Source organism: Erinaceus europaeus, chromosome 13 (assembly GCF_950295315.1).
Source record: "Erinaceus europaeus chromosome 13, mEriEur2.1, whole genome shotgun sequence".
In the NCBI taxonomy this organism is placed as follows: domain Eukaryota; kingdom Metazoa; phylum Chordata; class Mammalia; order Eulipotyphla; family Erinaceidae; genus Erinaceus; species Erinaceus europaeus.
Window position 1 is genome coordinate 68843245 of NC_080174.1, and position 20732 is coordinate 68863976.

General features: G+C 48.1%; 1 protein-coding gene across 1 annotated transcript in view; it reads right to left on the reverse strand.

Annotated features, from left to right (window-relative positions):
* UTP11 (UTP11 small subunit processome component) overlaps positions 1-20732 on the reverse strand; it is a 168469-nt gene that overhangs the window by 11178 nt on the left and 136559 nt on the right. The gene's annotated exons all lie outside the window — the stretch shown is intronic.

Genomic DNA, 20732 nt, shown 5'->3' on the forward strand with positions numbered 1-20732 from the left:
GAAATAAGATTTTTATAGTTGGTGGACTGGGAGAATCAAAAGACTAAGAGTTATGGACTCGGAGGCTAGGAGAGAATCAAGCTGAGGCGGTAGGAGAGGTCCCCGTGGTGGGTCGTCTGTGGGTTTTTTTAAACAAACTCATATAAATAAAGTGATTGCCTTGAAAGAGTTATGAGAGCCCTGAAGCTTGTGGACAATATCTCTCTGGCCTCTGCAAAGGCAGGGGGCCGGGCATGTTATCTGCCCAAGAGGAATCCCTTGCTTCCTCTGAGCTCCTGCTCTGACAGTCCCTGGAGAGTTAAAGGAGGTTGAAGCAGTCCCAGATTTTGCTCCTGGAGAGCCACAGTATTTCAGATCCTTGGGAGATGGGCTCATTGTGAATTAGCTAGTGTGGATTTGTGAGCCATAAGCAAGGACCGATCAAGCAAGTCTGCATGCAGATGCTGAATCAACAGCCCTTCCTAGCATGAATGAGAAGATCCCATTCCCGCCTGCCAGTGAAGTCTGAGCCTCCTAAGCCTGCACAGCACCTTCCAGACCTTTCATAAGAAGCTAGGTCACGGGAGTCGGGCTGTAGCGCAGCAGGCTAAGCGCAGGTGGCGCAAAGCACAAGGACCGGCATAAGGATCCCGGTTCGAACCCCGGCTCCCCACCTGCAGGGGAGTCGCTTCACAGGCAGTGAAGCAGGTCTGCAGGTGTCTAACTTTCTCTCCCCCTCTCTGTCTTCCCCTCCCTCTCTCCATTTCTCTCTGTCCTATCCAACAATGACAACAACAATAGTAACTACAACAATAAAACAACAAGGGCAACAAAAGGGAATAAGTAAATAAAATAAATATAAAAAATAAATTTAAAAAAAGAAGCTAGGTCACCACATATACCAACACCAACACCTGTATCCCCTTTTAGACAAATCCTTGCAGCTCTCAGGCTGAGCCTAAACAGGCCTTTCTTAGCAAACTCCAAACCCACTTCCACAAATCTTGAGTATGGATTCTTATAGAGAGGTACCAGATGCCATATGGCCCTCACGGCAGACCCTGTCTGCTTAGGAAGATGGAAAAGGAAAAACATGAGCAAGAAGACAGGTCCACACCAGTGTACAGATACAGACGGGGCAATGTTGAGACATGGCAGTATGGGTCAGAGAGATAACTCAATGGTCATCACACACTCAGCCTTGATACAAGCCTAACACCACATGGAAGTGCTGAAGTACTGAGTAAGTTCTGCTGCTGTGTTGTCTCTCCCACTCTCTGGTTCTCTCTGTTTGAATCATGAAGTAGGCCCTGGAGCAATAAAGTAAAACATATAAGGCCAGGCTCCAGAAGGAGCAGGAGAAAGAAAGAAAGGAGAAGAACAAGCATAGAAGGAAGGAAGGAAGGAAGGAAGGAAGGAAGGAAGGAAGGAAGGAAAGAAGGAAGGGACTTAATGATAATATAACTTCTGGTTTTATTCATTTCCAACAAACTAGGTACTGGACACATAAAGCTAATTAGACTTGGTCCCAACCCTAGAGAAGTTCATGACCAGTGTGTATGTTTGGAGGTGGGGTTCAGGGAGGGGGGGAGGGGGGAAACTGACAAAGACAATTCCAGCACAAATGTTATAGACTAAACATATGCTGGGGTCATGGATTACCTCATCTTTAGATCATGGAAGACTCCTTGAAAGAGGGGTTATTTCAGCTCAGCTTTGAAATATAGGTAAAAGTTTACTAGAAAGGTGAAAAAGAAAGGGCTGGGTGGGGGTGGAGAGGATGATGACAGATTGACAGAGGCAAAGGCCCTGGGTATGTTTGGGAAATTGTTTGGATGTTCAGAAAAATTGTTGTCTGGGGATTTCAGGGGGCTGAACTGAATGTGGGGAGAGGTAGATCTTGGTTATTCACCCCAATTTATATTTTGTGGGCACTGGGACAGCACAGAAGGACTTTAAGGTGGGAGGAGTATAATAGTCAGGTTCATGTTCTGGATCCATCACGATAGACATAGAGAATTTGGGGAGGACCAGGCACAGGGGTTCAGACACTGGCCATGATATTGGAAAGAATTATATTGGGGGCCGGTGGGAAGAAAAGCTCTTCCCCAGCTTTGCAGTGGGGTTCATGGATTTTCAAAGAGCAACGGCACACTTAGCTGTCAGCAGCCCCGCTTCCCTGGTGCCTTCCTTCACTCCCCGCTTTCACTCCCCAACCCAGCCCCAGCCTTGTCCCCAGCCCTCTGAAGGAAACTACTCCAGGTCTGTATCCTCTTCCACCATGAAAGGGACATTTCTGAAAAGCAGATTGAAGGCACTTTATCTGATAGGGTGACTCATTGGAAATAGCCACCATGCCTGAGAATCATCCTGCCTCCCTGCTCCTCTCCCCACAGACCTAAGGATAAGAGTGAAGCTCAAGGTGCTGCTGGCACTTGTCAATGTCTAGAGTCTTTGTCTACTGGCACCAATTTCTGTCCTCACTGACCTTTCAGAAGAGGTGCCCTGGATTCTCTGTCCTGTCATGACGGAGCCCACAGTGGAGATGTAGGGCGACCCAGCCCCCCTGGCCACAGGCTGGGATGCACCTGCCCCCCCTCCCCCAGAGAAAGCAGCCTGACCTGCTGCTGCTGCTGCTGCTCAGTCGGCCTGAGCCTAAGCATATCTGAATCCAGGCGAGTAGAGCAGGGCTCGATTCACACCGACTAGAGCTGTGAGGCGAGTTTATGGTTCTTGATTACACCCAGCAGGGAGGCCTTCTTAGTGATGAGAGAGAAAATATTCAACAACCTGTCTTTGCAATGTGCTGATCTCTTGGAGAGAGAAGGAGTGGGGGGGAGAGGAGGGGGCTGAGAGAGAATGATTTATGATTTATGAGAGAGGAGAAGGGCTTTTATTTTAATCCAGGGCTCCCCAAAACTGCCTCAACATTTCCTCTTTCTAATTTGTGTTTCTTGCCTTGCTATAACTTTGAGGCTGAAGGATTCCATCCTGGTGGGACCCTGAAAGCAGGTAGAAAGCACAGAATGCTGTGGACCTGGGAGTTACCCTGAGCCTTTGCTCAAAGGATGGAGAGAGGGGGCCCGGGTAATGCATTCTACTCCAAAGCCCCTTCTCTCCTGCACAGCCCATTTCAAGTCCTCCTATATCCCCAAATTGCATTGGCTTGTACCAGGAACCAAACACAGCGCCTGACTCACAATCGGTGCTGTGAGTTCATTTAGCAAAGGGCTAAATGAACCTGCTCCCCTTTCCTAGGTGGACAGCTTGTGTGCCTCCCACAGCCCCAGTCCATGAACTTAAGTCAGCAACTACATGTTTTGGACAAGTGAGTGAATAATAGATTCCACACCCTGTGGACCAGCTCAGCTGCTCTTCACCCCTGCACACACTTTCTGAAGCTCATTCTGCTTTTAAAGCCCCTCCCGCCCCCATCCTCACCCCTGCAAGAAAATAGAATGCTAGTGGGAGTGAAAGGGGCTCTTGGGGAAGACTACTTTTTAGTTGTTTCTTACTAATTCATGAGAATTTGAGTTTTAAATCACTGAATTTGAAAACACTTCTCAGTGGGTGACCTTGAAGGGAACATGGTGACTGTATGTGTGGGGAGGGGAGTTCTTACATTTCTATGGGAACCTCAACTTTTCCCTTGTAAAGCATCAGAAAGAAATCTGGAGACTGATCCTGATCCTCCCCCCTTTTCTCTTTCCTTCTTCCTCCACCCTCCCCAGCTTGGGTTGGGGGGTGCTCCCCTATGATTCCATTGAGAGCCCTGTGGCTTCCTTTTCTGCCTCAGTCTCCCTACTCTGTTGTTCTGCTGCAATGCAGAAGAGCATCCAGAAGAAATAATAAGACAGGCTAGTCTTACATAAACAGTAAGACCCCAAGCCCCAATATGTGTACTGGATTACTTTTTTTTTTTTTTTTTTTTTTTTTTACCAGAGCACTGCTCAGCTCTGGTTTATGGTGGTGCAGGGGATTGAACCTGGGACTCTGGAGCCTCAGGCATGAAAGTATGTTTGCATAACCATTATGTTATCTACCCCTGCCCATGTCCTGGATTTCTATGGGGTGGAGGTGGGGTGGCTAAAGCCAGAAGCCAGCAAAAGAAGGCTGGGGTGGAGGCCAGGTTCATCCCTAGCTGAAGGGAACCTCACCAGGTGCAGGTTCAATGTCTGCTGGGAAATCAGAACTGGGTATCTGATGCACACTAAGAAAGGTCAGGCCAATAAGATGGCTCTCCAGGCTGTCAGGAGCCCCAGAGCATGGGGACGGGGATAGGGTTGGAGGAAAGGGTGTGAGTGAGCTCAGCCATCACGTCTAGCTTTTCCTCTCATGAACCTGAAGCTACTGGGTGTCAGCAGCCACCCCTGGCCCCTGGCTCTGCAAAGCTTGGTACTCCCCCCTCCCCTCCTTTCTCAAAGAGATGGGGGATAGCGGGGGAGGGGGATCGCAACGCCACAGGGATGATGCCCGAGCTCTGAAACTTTACACTGAAAGTTAATCCACTGAAGCATTGCCCAAAATAAGTGCAGTGCCTAATGTGCCGGGAACTGCCGGTCGCAAGGCCAGACTGCTAGCGGATGTCTGTGCATCTCCGCCCGGAGCCTGCATTTAGCGCCAGCGAGGGAGTCTGGGCTGGAGCGCTGCTTTCACACCGACTCGAGCCGCGAGTTTATGGATCCTGATTGCACCCAGCAGGGAATCCTTTTTAGTGATGAGAGAAAAAATATTCAACAACCTGTCTTTGCATTGGGTGTGTTGGACACACTTCCCTGCTTCGGAATCAGACATATGCAAGTTGTGGGAGTAGAACGGCTGTCAGCAGGCCAGAAACACTCCTCTCCTCTCCGAGTCCCCGTGGAAGGGGGCGGGGAGCCCAAAGGGCCTGCGGACGGTCCCAGCTCCTCCCAGAGAAGAGAGGCGGCCCCCCAGTGAGGCTCCCCCCTTGGCCTTCCGCCTCCTCGCAGCCCGGGCCACCCGCCTCCCTCCTGGGCCTGCGGAGAGCGAGAGCGCCTGGGCAGTCCTCCGGGAGCCGGCGCCCGCGTGGGGCCCGCTGACAGCGAGCCCAGTAGAATATTGTATTAGTTGGTTGTGAGCTGTGTTCTCGTCAGGGTATCTGAGTTTCACAGAACAGACGGGGTGAGAGTTTTTGTGCTATATCCAGATTGGCTTAAAATAATGTCGTTTTTGTAGCTTATTAAACCACAGAAACTACACCAAAGTCATCTACACTGCTGCCAGCAAACTCTCTGAGTTGGGGTTGGGGTAGAAGCCGAGATGAAAGCCCCCACCCCCGGGGCTCAGGCCCCTCAGCCCCAGAGGGAAAGCAAGGGCCAGCTGGAGAAGGGGGCAGCCATCTTGCCCCACCTAAGGCCTTCACTGGGAAACAAGCCAAGAGTCTGCAGCCACCCTGGGCCCCACACTGGCCCCAGAAGTGCCTCTGCAATAGCTAGGGAAGCCCAGGGGGCCACATAGGCCTGAATCCTGCCTTGAGGGGGGACAGAAGGTAGGTTTCAATGGGTATTACCTGCAGCTACCAAGCAAGGCTGAGAAATGATAGATTCAGGCACTGGGGGCAGGGGGTGGGGGAAGGACACGTCTTAGCAGGGAGCTGGATTCTAAGTCCCCCCTCTGTCTACACTTGCCATCTTGTTCTAAAATTTGGGGAAATGGGACCTGGGAAATTGGGAAAGAAAGGGAGAAACTGTACCAAGCAGTCAAAGTTTATGTGCAGCCCTGCCTCTTGTCTACAAACTTTCCTGCCTCCCAGTTCCAATAGAGTGACTGTTGTCCCCAACTTGGAGTGAAGGAAAGGACAAGAGAAAAGTGATTCTTTAAAGAAATTTCACTAGTCATCAATGATTTGGAGCATGTTTTCATGTCTGTTACTGGGCTTTTGGATTTCTTCTTTGCTGAATATTCTGTCCATATCCTCTCCCCATTTTTGAATAGGGTCCTTTGTGGGGAGTTTTTGTTTCCTGTTGCTAAGTTTGGTGAGCTCTTCATGTATTTTGGTTACTAGCCTTTTGTCTGATGTTTGGCATGTAAAGATCTTCTCCCAATCTGTAAGGAGTCTCTCTGTTTAGGTGGTGGTTCCTTTTGCCATGCCGAAGATTTTTCAATTTGGTGTAGTCCCATTGGTTTATTTTTTGTTTTGTTTTCCTTGAAATTGGAATTGAGTCATTAAAAATACCACTAGAGGGAGTCAGGCAGTAGCACAGTGGGTTAAACGCACGGGGCACAAAGTGCAAGAACCCGTGTAAGGATCCAGGTTCAAGCCCCTGGCTCTCCACCTGCAGGTGCATCGCTTCACAGGTGGTGAAGCAAGTCTGCAGGTGTGTATCTGTCTCTCCCCTTCTCTGTCTTCCCCTCCTCTCTTCATTTCTCTCTATCCTATATAACAACAACAACAACAATAATAATACCACAACAAGGGCAACAAAATGGAAAAAATAGCCTCTAGGATTTGTGGTGCAGGCACTGAGAATACCTGGAGGCAAATATATATATATATATATATATTTAGAACTTAGATGGAAAAGAATTCTAATATTTTCCTCTATTGATCATTTCTAGTCTACCACCCAAGTGGATAGCAGTCTGAAGAACTCTCAGAAGATTAAAAATAGACCTATCCTATGACCTACTAACTCCTCTCCTGGGAATATAACCTAAGAAATCAAACACACTCATCCAAAGAAATTTATGTATACCTATGTTCATAACAGCACAATTTGTAATAGCCAAACTTTGGAAGCAACTAGGTATCCAACAACAGAAGAGTGGCTAGGAAAATTGTATTATAGATACACAATGGAATAGGACTTAGCTATTAAGAATGATCACTTCACCTTCTTACCTCATCTTGGATTGAGCTTGAAGAAGTCATGTTAAGCGAGATAAACCCAATAGAGAAGGATGAATATGGGGTGGTCTCACTCATGGACAGAACTTGAGAAATAAGAACAGAAAGTAGAAACACAAAGCCGAACTTGGATTGAGTTTAGTGTGTTGCACCAAAGCAAAAGACTTTGGGGAGAATGGGGGCACGGGGCTTTCAAGTCCAGGTACATGATGGTGGAGGGTGGGGGTGACAGTGTTTTGCATACACCTATCATGGTGAGATAAGAAAATTTACCCATGTGTCAACAACTGAACTTACTATAAACCATTAACTCCCCTATAAAAAAGAGAAAAAGAAATTTCCATGCTGCCCTTTTACAGTGTCATCTTGCCCAGATCTGAATAATCACAGACAGAGCTGTCATGTAGGGAACATAGTGTTCATAACAAGCCTATCAAGTGTGCATTATTTTGACCCCCCCCCCACTTGTCATTTGAAGAAACTTATGCTCGGAGAGGTGAAGTGGTTTGCCTAAAAACACATAGCTGCAGAGTGAACTTAAACCCATAGCCAAGCACAAAATGAAAGTTTTAACCATTGTCCCATAGGGTGTCTCTAGTAACTGAGACTTGGGAATGAATGATGGAGTGGCCTGGGAGGTGGGCAGTGGCTAGAGTGTTGGACTGTCAGGTATAGGATGACTGAGTTTGATCCCCAGCATCGAATGTGCCAAAGTGATGCTCTGCTTCTCTCTCTTTCTTCCTCTCCCCCCCTTTCATAAATAAATAAATAAATAAATCTTTTTTAAGTTAAATGAATCAATAATGGGGACCAGGAAATGAATTAGTGGGTCAAACACAAACTTTACCATGTGTGAGGTCCTAGGTTCTATCCCCAGTACCACATGGGAGTACCAAGGAAACTCCATTCATGGTAAGCCAGTACTTTGTGTCCTCTCTCTCCCTCTTCGTTGTTCTGTCTCTTTCCTCCTCCTTCTCCTACTACTACTACTAAGAATAAGAAGGAGAAGGAAGATATAAAAATTGGACACACATGCATGAGGTCCTGAGTTCATTCCCTGATACTGCATTAAAAAAAAAAAAAAAGTGAGGCCCTAGTCAGGGAGTCCTGAGATTCCCAAACAGACATGATGGGCCTAGACCTCAAATAGATCCCTCTCCATTGTTATTCATCATCTCTATCAGGAACAACACAATAGACCCCTCTGTGGGCCCCCATAAGACCTTGCCTTCAACGTGGATCAACAATGGTAGAGAATGTTCCATCCTCTGAAGGGAGGCTGTACAACATACTCTGTGCTATACCTGAGGAAGATGGGTCCTGAAATTGGGGCAGCTTGAAATGTTCCTACTCATGACCACAGAATGTGAGCTCAGATCTACAGGGATGCAGAGGTCACATAGGCTCTTAAGCTGAATATGGGCCCCAGATCATATTAAATATATGGGGTTTACAGTCAACAATATTTATACACCTTCCCCATATTTGGGAGCTATTCTTCCCTGATCCAGCTTTCTGGTCCTTTTTCAGCCATGACATCATCTCCCCAGACAATAACTTGGATTCACCTGCATATCAGATGTCAGGCTCAGAAATAAATAAATAAATAAACTGGTATAGTCATGGGCCCTTTGGAATATAACTAAAATATGCCTACTAACTTTCTACAAAATGGAGACCCCCAAATCTTTATCTTCACTATTCCAGCCTATAGGTTCATGATTAGTCAGCAATTTGTTTGGCTTTATATGTTAACTCTTTTTTTCAGCCACCAGGTTCCAGATGCTAACATGATGACAACTGGACTTCCCTGGGCAGATGACCCCACCAATGTGTCCTGGAGCCCCACCTCCCCAGATCCCTGCCACTTCCTTTTCCCACTAGGGAAAGAGAGAGACAGTCTGGGAGTATGGGTCGACCTGCCAACACCCAGGTTCAGCGGGGAAGCAATTACCTCCCACCTTCTGCACCCCATAATGACCTTGAGTCCATACTCCCCGAGGGATAAAGAACAGGAAAGCTATCAGGGGAAGGGATGGGATACGGAGTTCTGGTGGTGGGAATTGTGTGGAGTTGTACCCCTCTTATCCTATGGTTTTTGTCAGTATTTCCTTTTTATAAATTAAAAAAAAAATTTAATGTATGGAGGTCAGGTGGTTGCACACCCACTTGAGTACACACATTACCATGTGCAAGGACTCTGGTTCAAACCCCAGTCCCCACCTACACAGGAGTGGGGGTGGGGGGGAAATAGTGCTGCAGGTGTCTCTCTTTCTCTCTCCCTCTCTATCTCCCCCTTCCTTCTCAGTTTCTCTCTTCTATCAAATCAAAGGAAAAAGATTGTGTGTGGCTCTATTCTCTAATATAAACACTCAACTCCCATCTAAGTATTTTAGAAATGAGGATGTCCATCTAAAGAAGATGAAAGGACAGGGTTAGCATAAATGGTTATAACAAAAAAGCCTTTCATGCCTGAGGCTCCCAAGTCTTAGGTTCAATCCTCCACACCACCATAAGCCAGGGCTGATATATGCTTTGATATATATATATGGAGAGAGAGAGGGGGAGAGAGAGAGAGAGAGAGAAGGAAAGGAAAAGAAAGGAAAGGGAAGGGAAGGGAAGGGAAGGAAAGGAAAGGAAAGGAAAGGAAAGGAAAGGAAAGGAAAGGAAAGGAAAGGAAAGGAAAGGAAAGGAAAGGAAAGGAAAGGAGAAGAAAAACATTTGAAGGGAAATGAACACACTGCTGGTGCCGGCCCCAGCCCTGCCCCCACCCCCATTTCCCAGTGTGCCCATTGACTATGTCTCTGCTTTCCAAAATCCCCAATTCCCAATCCAGGGATAATTCAAAACCTTCTAGGGCCATACAAGCCCTGGTCATTTCTCAGAGGCACCTTGTCTAACCAGCAGGGCCCAGGTTTCCCTGCCCTCCCTAGCTACCCAAGGTTGTGGCTATAGCTTGCCTCCTGTGATCTACCTTCCCTCCCCAGGTGCCCATACACCTAGTAGTCATTCTCAATAGCCCTTGCCTCCTGCCTGCCAGCCCATATCCAGTCTACCAGCAAAAACTGAAGCTTCTACCTTCTGAAACGCATGCCCTCTCTCTGATCTCCCTGCCCACTTTATTCCAGGCCTTCTCAACCTAAGAGCTAAATTGTGGCATCAGTCTGTCCACCCACCTCCCTCCCTGCAATCTCTCTTCAGTCCATACTGGAGCCAGAGTGGCCCTTCCAGGGTAAACCTATTCTCCTGTACGAAGCCCTTTGTGAAGGTCCCCCTCACCTATGCAACAAGACAGAGATCTCAAACCTTAGCCTGACCTGCAGACCCTTCACAAGCTACCCCTGCTTACCTTCTGTGTCACCACTGTGCATCCTGTCCCATCACCTCAGAATGAACAGTGCTCTCAGACCCAAGCTCCCTTCCATTTGCCTGATAATCAAGCTTTGGAGGATCAATTTCACATTCCTGCCCCCGCCCCCCAAAATAGTCCTACTCAGAATAAACCACATGAGACAGAGACACAGAGCAGCAAAATTTCATCCCAGATACTCTGTGTGTTACGGCCAAGTCTGACAGGCGGTACTCTGTTGATTAGGATGTAGGCCTGGGTCTGATTCCTAGCTCTACTATTTTGAGAATTTTATTGAATCTCCATATCTGTTTCCCCATCTGTAAAATGGGAATGCAATGGTACCAGCCTCTGAAATTGACTTAAATCACTTAAAACAGCTAATGTGTATATAAAGGCCTGAGGCAAGTTTGGTATATGGTGTGGCATAAATATTAATTGCTCATCATCATCATCATTACCTCACATCATCATCTCACATGTCCCATTCAAGTCTTCTTCTTCTGACTTTGACTCCTTTGATTCTTCATGATCCCAACAAAATTCCTCTTCCCTTTCACTTCCTCTATCTCTCTCTTCCCTTACACTGCAGACTTGCATATAGTAAGTCCTCACCTAACAACCTTAACATTAGGGTCATTTCTTTCTTTTTTTTTTTCATTCACACCAGGCAGGATGTTTTCATATCACCAATATTATTGCAGAACGACATTGAATAAATGAAGCTACTAAAGAGCTGGACTATCCAGTGGATGTACACACACACACACACACACACACACATACACACAGACACACAGACACACAGGTGTGCACACAAGCACCCACATCCTTACACTCGAGCTCCGCCCCCCCCCCCAGCACTCTTCTGGTCACCATATGATCCTCTGCAGGACATTTCAGGACCTTTGCTTTGATCTTTTTGTCACGCCAGGATCCAGTGACAGGAACTCTGAAAGAGCCCTGCCCAGGTTCTTCCCGCCGCCCAGAAGTAGACACCATATCTCTAGACAGTCCCCGAATCCCCATGACACTCTCTGAATCCCTATGGCTAGGGTGCTGGTACCTGATAGCTGTGAGGAAAGAGGCTGGTACCCTATTCCAACAAGCATGTGGGTAAGGTGGCAGGGACGCTGAGTTCCTTTTAAAATGATCTCAGCTCACTAGTGATGCATTCATCCTTCCTCAGCTCCTGCTCGAAAAGATTACAATCAGACTTCCACATCAGATCCTGGGGGTGAGGAGGGGAAGAGAAAGGGAAAAGCTTCCACTAAAACTAGAAATTTTCAGTTCCTGCTGCAGCCTGCTTAGCAAAGTGTCAAGGGCATTCCAGATTTTCATGGGTAGAAGGCAGGACTTCCTTCCTGACCTCATAGAAACTTCCAGACAGGACCCTCTTCCACCAGAAATCTTCCATAACACCCAGCTCGAACTAGCATCTGTATGAATCCAAGTCTCTGTTTCCGTTGGGGGGGAGGGGAGTAGTGAGAAAGAACTGAATTCATGTTCTTAGTATCCTTACTATGTGATTTCAGGGACATTGCTCAATCTCTCTAAATCTGCTTCCTTCAGAAGGCAAGAATCTGTCCTTATGGTTGTTGTGGGGAAAGGAGAATGAGTAAGAGTGGACTGCAGGAATGCTGAAGCATCAGAAAATGAAAGGTTGTTTCCTGTCACCTTGGGGGCACCCCAGACTGCTACCCTCTGCCCCCAGAGCCTCACTAACATGAAGGGTATTAGCCAGTCTCCTGCCCACTGACTTGCAGTCCAGGCCAGCTAATATGGAGTACCAGCAGGAGAGGGAGGGCAAGAAAAGAGACAGATTGGAAACATACAGCCATTTCTTCTCCACTTCATTGTTATATTATACATGGCTATCTTAGTCCATGGCTTAGTCCATGGCTTAGTCCTTCAGGCTTCCTTCCATTACTAGCTTCCAGATGTTGCCCCCGCCATGTTATCTCTCTGCACCCTACCATTTCCCTCCCAGCTCAAATGATCCTGCTAGCTCTTTAGGGGTGTGCCACCTTTCCCAAGCTGATCTCAGTGCAGACATACATACCTGGACCTCCCAGCACCTTCCATGCTCACCCTGGCTGCTCTGTGTCCTAAAAACCCTGAGTGTTCAGTTCTGCCACCCCTGCGTGTTGAGTCTCTGTGACTGTGGGTCACTTGAAGGATGAAGCCAGAGGAGACAGCGGTGACCGGAGTGTTTCTGGGACAGTCACCCCACCGATCTCTGCGGTGACAGGAGCCTCCTCTCCTTCCCTCTTGCTGCTCACACTTCACTCGCTCCAGGCAGAGCAGACAGTTTTGTCTGGCTGAAGCCCAGTCCAGGCCCCACAGCCCAAGAGCAGCCTCTGGAAGATGCGGCCTCTGTCCCCCCACACCTGGAGCCAGCGCCTGCTTTGCCTGCACAGTGGAAGCTCTGGTTTAATTAAGAATCTTAGGAGAGAATTCTCTCTTGTTATTTTCTGAATAAATTAAGGAAGTAACTTTGATGCAATATCATTTTCATCTAATCAGGAACATTCTGAAATTACCATATTGTTTTCCATTAGAAACCCCATCAGCCCTCAAATCAGATAACCAGGCTAGAAACTGCCAAGACCCTTCTGTCCTGGGGCAGGTGTGTGCTTCAGGGACAAAAGGGGACCTGCAGTTCCTGCCAAGATCCCTTGTGGGATTCCTGAGGCTGCGTGTGACTCTTGGAAGGGCTCCTCCAGCGATGGCCAGAGCTGGGGAGGGGTTCCCCAAACCAAGAACAAAGGGAAAGGGTCTAGAGGCCTTCACAGAGAGAGCAAGGTCAGATCAGAGTACACCCAAAAGCATCCCAGCAGTCAGGCTGGAAAGGAAGAGTACCAGCCTCTGAATTTCAGCCCCTGCCCCTGCTCCTACCGGGGACAGCCTCCCAGAAACTCCCAGAGAAGATGGGGGTTCCAAAAGGTCCTGCCTGGCACCCAAAGGCACCAGGGAGCCAAAGAAGGGAGGCCCAGGGATCAAGCATCTGAGAAGAGGTTGAAGACCGCCCACACAAGGTGGGGCCAGAGGCTGCTGGGAATTTGCGAAATTTCCCTGCAAAGCTGATTTCAAATCTCTGACAAAGCTCCCCCGAAGGCTTGAGCTGAGGGTGTCCAGACCACAGCAAGGCAAGGTGCATGGAGAAGAGATGGGAGAGTGCCCAGGTTGGAGTGCCACCCTGGAGCCTCCCAACCACTGCCCCCCTACCCTAACCCCCAAGGCACTCCCCAGCCCTCATAGCAATGGTGGACCTGAGGCCCACGGCCTGACCTCAGGCCCCTTCCTGTGATCCACTCTGAGCTGTGTGTAAGTTCAGCTTCCACAGAGAAAGACCCAAGTCTACCTATAAGAAAAGGGGCTGAGGAGGCCAGGTGGTAGCACAGCAGGTTAAGCACACATGGCAAAGCACAAGGACTAGCATAAGGATCCCAGCTTGAGCCCCCGGGCCCCCACCTGCAGGGGAGTCATTTCACAAGCAGTGAAGCAGGTCTGCAGGTGTCTATCTTTCTCTCCCTCTCTTCCCCTCTTCTCTCATTTCTCTCTGTCCTATCCAACAACAACAATAACAGCAATAACAACAATAATAACTACAATAACAATAAATAAGGGCAATAAAAAGGAGGAAATGGCCTCTAGGAGCAGTGGGTTTGTGATGCAGGCACTGAGTCCTAGCAACAACCCTGGAGGCAAAAAAAAAGAGGCTGAGGGCTGGCAAAAAAAAAAAAAAAATGCTCACTTGGTGGCGAAGTGGATTCTCAACCATTAAGTCCTTAGCTCGATCCCCAGCAGCACATGTACCAGAGTGATGTCTGGTTCTTTCGCTCCTACTGTCTTTCTCGTGAATAAATAAATAAATTCTTAAGAAAAAAAACTCACTTGCATAGTGTGCTGCTTTGCTTTGTGCACGATCCAGGTTCAAGCCTGGGCCCCACTGCATTAAAGGAACCTTTAGCGCTATGGTCTCTTTCATATTCTCTCCATCTTGATAAGGGAGGGAGGGTGGGATAAAGAAAGGAATGGAGAAAGGAGAAAAGAAAGAAAGAAAGAGAGAGGGAGAGAGAAAGAAAGAAATAGAGAAAGAGAAGAAAGGAAGAAAGGAGAAAGAGACAAAAGAAAAAAGGGAAAAGAGACTGTTTATTTTAGAAGATCCCATGACAGGGTCAAAAGACCTTTCCTAATTTAATTTTTTTTTCCATTGTTGTTGGGCCTTCATGGCTCTGGGTTGACTTTTTTAGATAGAGACAGAACAAGAGGCAAAGGGAGAGATGGAAAGATGCCCAGCACCAAAACTTGCCCAATGGTTTGAATGCATCACAAAGCAGCCCCTCCAGGAGAGCTATCTTGCCAGCCTCCAAATATCTGTGGGTCAGTCTGTTCCTATTATTCTATTTCTGTAACTTTCTTTAGCTCCCTCCAATCTCCCTCTCTCTCTCTTTCTCTCTCTCTCTCTCTTCCTTTCTCTCTCTCTCTCTCTCTTCCTTTCTCTCTTTCCTGTGTTCACTCCCCACCACACTTGAGACTCTCCATGAAGGACAGCCTCCACTCTCCTCCCACCACCCCATTTCCTGTGACTGTGCTTCCTAGAGTTTTCCCAGTGAAGGTGAGGGAAATGGTGAGCAAAATCTGAGCCTCTCTCCAGCCCTCCTGACATCACCCCAGAACAGGGAAGCCACAACCAGACCATGCCACCCACCCGAGCCTGTGTGGAGGAGGACAGTGAAGGGGTGGAAAAGACCAGCTGGGGGGGTGGGGGGTGGGCACATGGCAGAGAAGAATGTATATGAGGACAGCTGGAAGGGCCTGGGAGACAGAGTGGGAGCCAGCCTGAGGCCCTTGTTAAGCCCCCAGTGCTCTTTGAAAATGGTGTGTTACTCTCCTTCTGTCTGTACCCCCAGAGCTCAGCAAAGGACCAGGCACATGGAGGCCCAAGAAACATTTGCTGAACTGAATAATAACTCCCAAGAACAGTATTCCCTGGGACACAGCCATGTCTCTCGGAAACACATGGAGAAAGGGAGTCTCGGGAGGGCAACTCAGATTCACAAGGCTGGGAAAGGCAGCCACCAGGAGGTGCTCTGGAACACAGGGTTGTGGCCTTGGGCATGGGGGCAAATGTTGCCTGCCCTGCTGGGTTACAGCCAGGGAGCACAGCTAGAAAAGGCCAAGGGGTTCATGTGCGGAGTCATTCATCCACAGTGCTTGGACCCCTTGTGCGGTAAGTAATCTGGGGCCATTCTACCAGGTGTGTCACCACCTGGCCCCTCTTCTGGGCTTTTCTAAGCTTTGGTTTCCAGCTAGCTCTTATGAAGACAATCTAACTGACACACACTGAGACAGGCCTCTAAGCCAGCTTGTCACCAGAAAGTATTAACCTTCCTTCTTCCTCCTAACCCAGGGGAAAAAAAGGCCCACAGGTCTAGCTCTCAATTCTGTCCTATCACTCCCACTGATACTGCCACTGCTCCCCAAATATTCCAGCAGCAGGGAGCATAGGCATTGCTGGGGACCCCTAAGAGATCCCAGCATTTTCTCCCAGGCAGCATGTAGGTGAGCCTTGGCTGTGGCCCAGCTCATGGCGTAGGGACGCCCCTGCCACAGCTGGCTGAAGCTTGCTGTCTAAGCCAGCCTGGGGGTGCCTGGGAGCAGGCTGGAGGGTGGCCTGACAGGGCTCCCAAAACAGGCACACCCTGGGTGAGGTCATGCCTGTCTCACACCTCTGGTATTTCGGCAGATGCTATCTCCTCCTGCAGCCCTCCGGTTACTGGGCTGTGGAGATTCGGCAAAAAGCAGAGGAGCTGATACTGCAGAGCAGGCCCCAGGCAGAAGGCAGAGACGGGCTGTGGCTGAGCCTGACCTGCCTGTCTGCTGCTTCACTGCCACCACCCACCAACCCCCAGCAAATGAACAAGCAGATAGGCTGGCTGCCCCACAGGAGAGATGTCTGCTCACTGGTAGCCATCTCCACCATTCTGCCCCACCGCTAGCTATGCTGGGAAGGACCCTTCCTCCCCCAACTCCTCATCTCGGAAGAAAGAAGCTGGGAAATGGGTCCCAGTGGACCTTTCCCTTGGAAGCACCTCTAGTGACCTCACACCCCACCTCTCAGCCTCTACCTTAACCAAACCTCAGCCATTCCAACAATATTGACAGAAGGATCACAGGATCCAGACTGGCCCCAGTAAACCAGATACCTGGCTGCCCTAAACATTGTTCTGGGCTCCTAAGAAGGCACACAAGCATTTTGATGATCTAAGCCCTGAGAAACCCTGACATTTGGCCTGGGGTTTTTAGGAACCAGGGAAGATGCACCATCCACCCTCCACCTCTGGATCCATTTTCCTTCTTTTTTTTTTTTTTTTTTTTTTTGTGTGTGTGTGTGTGTGTCTGGGGCTTCATGCCTACAAGATCCCACTGCTTCCAGCAGACACTTTATATTTTAGATAGATGGCTTAAAGTGTGTGTGTGTGGGGGGGAGACCACCTTCCCTTTGCTGGTGCACCCATATGGTGACTAGGGGCTAAAACCTGAATTTTCACACACAGTCACCATGTCTGTGCTCTACCAAGTGAGCTATCTCCCTATCCCTGGATCTGTTTTCTTTTTTTTTTTATTCTTTATTTTATTTATTTTCCCTTTTGTTGCCCTTGTTGTTTTTCATTGTTATTGTAGTTATTGTTATTGATGTCTTTGTTGTTGGATAGGACAGAGAGAAATGGAGAGAGGAGGGGAAGACAGAGAGGGGGAGAGAAAGACAGACACCTGCAGACCTGCTTCACCCCTGCAGGTGGGGAGCCGAGGGCTTGAACCGGGATCCTTACACTGGTGCTTGCACTTTGCACCACCTGCACTTAACTCCCTGGATCTGTTTTCTTAACAATGGGGGGGGGGGCTTGGAGGGGTTCCCTAGACGTTAGACAGGTGGGATAAATGATGGTAATTCTCAGGAGACTTGCTTCTGTTCCCTATCCTCATAAACACTGCCTTCCTTGGACTGGACTCTTACTCAAGGAAACTGAGACCCCAAGATGGTGGCTGATGACACATAATAGGGGGAGCATTGTCTTCCTGAGTGACTGAGACATCCTCTCCCCTTCTACACCACCTTCACACTCCCAACACACACCACCCTCACACTCTCTCCTGTCTTCCTCCTTCACACACCATGGCTAAGTCAATGATTCTCAAAATGTGGTCCTCAGAACAATAGCATCAGCAACACCTGGAAACTTGTTAAGAAATGCATGTTCTTGGGCCCCATCCCAGACCTTCTGAATCAGAAACACTCAGCTCCAAAAAGTAAAGAAAAGGGGGCCAAGTGGTGGCGCACCTGGTTGAGCGCACATGTTACAATGCTCAAGGACCCAGGTTTGAGTCCCCAGTCTCCACCTGCAGGGGAAAAGCTTTACAAGCGGTTAAGCAGGGCTGCATGTGTCACTCTGTCTTTCTCCCTTTCTATCTCCCCACCCTCTCAATTTCTGGCTGTCTCTATCCAATGAATAAAGATAATAAATAAATAAATAAAACAAACCTCAACAATGCTCTACCCTTCACAAACCTCAATGATACTCAAGTCTCCCTGGAGTTAAAATACAGATTGTGGGAGAGAGAGCATGTTTCAGATAGCCTGGAGAGACCTGAGAATCTGGATTTTTCAGAAGCTCCAGGAGGCTGTAGGAGTGAAAGACAACTTACTCAGTAAAGTATTTTCTTTTTTTTTTTAATTTTTCATTAGTGATTTAATAATAATACCAAGACTATGGGATAAAAGGGATATTTACCATGTGTGAAGGTGTGGGTTTGAGCCCTGGCACTGTAAGAGAACACCATCGAAGGCACCAGGGGAGCTCCATGGACGGAGAACACTATTGTGACATCTCTGTTGTTACTTCCTTTCTCTCTCTTTCCCCTTCTCTCACCAAATGGGGGGGTGAGGGGACATGAGACAACCCAGTGGTACCCTGTATGCAAGAGGTCTTGAGTTTATCTCCTGATTCTGTTTCTTGATTGGTTGGTTTGTCTAATTTGCTTTTTTCTTTCTTTCTTTCTTTCTTTCTTTCTTTCTTTCTTTCTTTCTTTCTTTCTTTCTTTCTTGTTTCTTTTCTTTTCACTGGAGCAGTTTGCAGGTCTGGCATATGGTGAGACCCTGGAGCCTTAGGCATGAAAATCTTTTGATAATGATTGTGCTACCCCCACACCCCCAGCCCCAGCCCCAGCCCCAGCCCCAGCCCTTGGCTCTACATTTTTTAAAAATGTATAGAAGAGGAATGGAAACACAGAACTCTGGTTGTGGGAAAGGTGTGGAATTATACCCTGTTATCCAATAGTTTTGCAAATCAATATTAAGTCATTAATAAAATATGAACTTAAAAAAATTCTAGTGGACAGGTGGTGGCACACCAGGATGAGTGCACATGTTACAATGCAAGGACCCAGGTTCAGGCACCTGGTCCCCCACCTGCAGGGAGGGAAAAAATATGTAAGGAAAAGAAGTCAAAGACTTTTATCCTATAGTTCTTTGTATTCAAGGACTTTTATTACTATAGTTTGTATCTTTTTTTAAAAAATGGCCTGAGGGCCAGGTGGTAGCATAACCAGTTAAGCACATATAGTATTAAGTGCAAGGACCTACGAAAGGATCCTGGTTTGCGTCCCCAGATCCCCACCTGCAGGAGGGACGCTTGACAAGCAGTGAAGCACGACTGCAGGTGTCTCTCTGTCAATCTCCTTTTCTATCTCACCCTCCTCCCTCAATTTCTTTCTATCCTATCCAATAAAATGGAAAAAAAAATGTCCACCAAGAGCAGTGGATTCATAGTGCCATCACCAAGCTCCAGCAATAACCCTGGAGGCAAAAAAAAAAGGCCTGCATTTCTCTGAAAGCCAACTACAGGATGGTTTCATTCATATGTGCAACATTAAGAATTGGGTCACATGAAATTATTAAAAAAAAAAAAAAAAAGAGGGCTAGTATAGATAGCATAATGGTTATGCAAAGAGATTCTCATGCCTGAGGCTCTAAAGTCCCAGGTTCAATTCCCCCGCACCACCATAAGCCAGAGCTATGTTCTGGTAAGGAAGGAAGGAAGGAAGGAAGGAAGGAAGGAAGGAAGGAAGGAAGGAAGGAAGGAAGGAAGGAAGGAAGGAAGGAAAGAAGGAAGGAAGGAAGGAAGGAAGGGGGGAAGGAGGGAGGGAGGATGGAAGGAAGGAAGGAAGGAAGGAAGGAAGGAAGGAAGGAAGGAAGGGAGAAAGAGGAGAGTTGGCAGTGGCACAGCTGGTTAAGCACAGGTGGCGCAAAGTGCAAGGACTGGCAGAAGGATACCAGTTCAAGCCCCTGGCTCCCCACCTGCAGGAGAGTGGCTTCACAGGCGGTGAAGCGGGTCTGCAGGTGTCTATCTTTCTCTCCCCCTCTCTGTCTTCCCCTCCTCCATTTCTGTCTTATCCAATGATGACAGCAATAATTACAACAATAAGGCAACAAAAAGGAATAAATATTTTGAAAAGAAAGAGAGAGGAAGAAAGAAGGAAGGAAGGAAGGAGTGAAGGAAGGAAGGAAGGAAGCAAGGAGAAAGGCAACTAAACCATTGCAAAGACTTTGTGTGTGGTGGAGTGTACATAACTGTGGTGGTGTGTTCAGTGTATATACCCTGTAATGTTATGATCTTGTAAACCATTATTAAATCATTAGTAAAAATAAATTTTAAAAAATACAATCCCAGGGGAGACCCATGCTGCTAATTCATGGACCACACCTCAATACCACAGCTCCAGATGCCCTGTTTCTGAACCCTGGCTATACCAAGAGAGCCTTTAAAAATACCAAATCCTATGTACTGACTCCTGAGAGTCCAATGTAATTGATCTGAGTTGAGACTGGAGCCTGCATGGGCTTTTAAATCTCTCTGGGAGATTCACATACATGTGTGGTGATGTTCTCAGCCGAGGGCACCAAGAGGTGTGGGACACACAACCACAAGTTCCCACCCTCTTCTGCAGTCCCTCTCTTTAACCCTCAGTAGGCCCCTCCACATCTCCTTGCACACATCTGCAGACATCTGTGCTGCTGGGGAAGAAGTGCACAATTAGAGAGGGCTAAACACAGACCAGTGTCTAGATGCATCAAGAGGCAGGCAGGCCACAGACACGATTGTCCACCACCAGGCAAGGGACATGGACAGCCCCTGGGTCCCCACGCTGTGGATACCAGTGGGGATGTGTAGCAGACAGAAATGCTGAGCAGATACACCACCTGTAGGAGTCAGCCCTGTTCTGACAGCCTCCAGTGGTATCACTCTCAGTCATGCTGCTCCAGACTGTGGGCCTATGTCTGTTTCTGACAGAATCAGCACCCAGGAAGACAGAGTGTTGGTCCCTCTTCCCACTCAGCACCACTCCAGGCAGGACACAGGCCTCTCTAGGAGCCATCAGTGCCCTGGGGGACAAGTCAGCCCAGCCTCAGGATCTCAGAGGGGTCACACATGACTCAGGTGCCCAGGCCAGCCTTGGAGGCGCACTGCC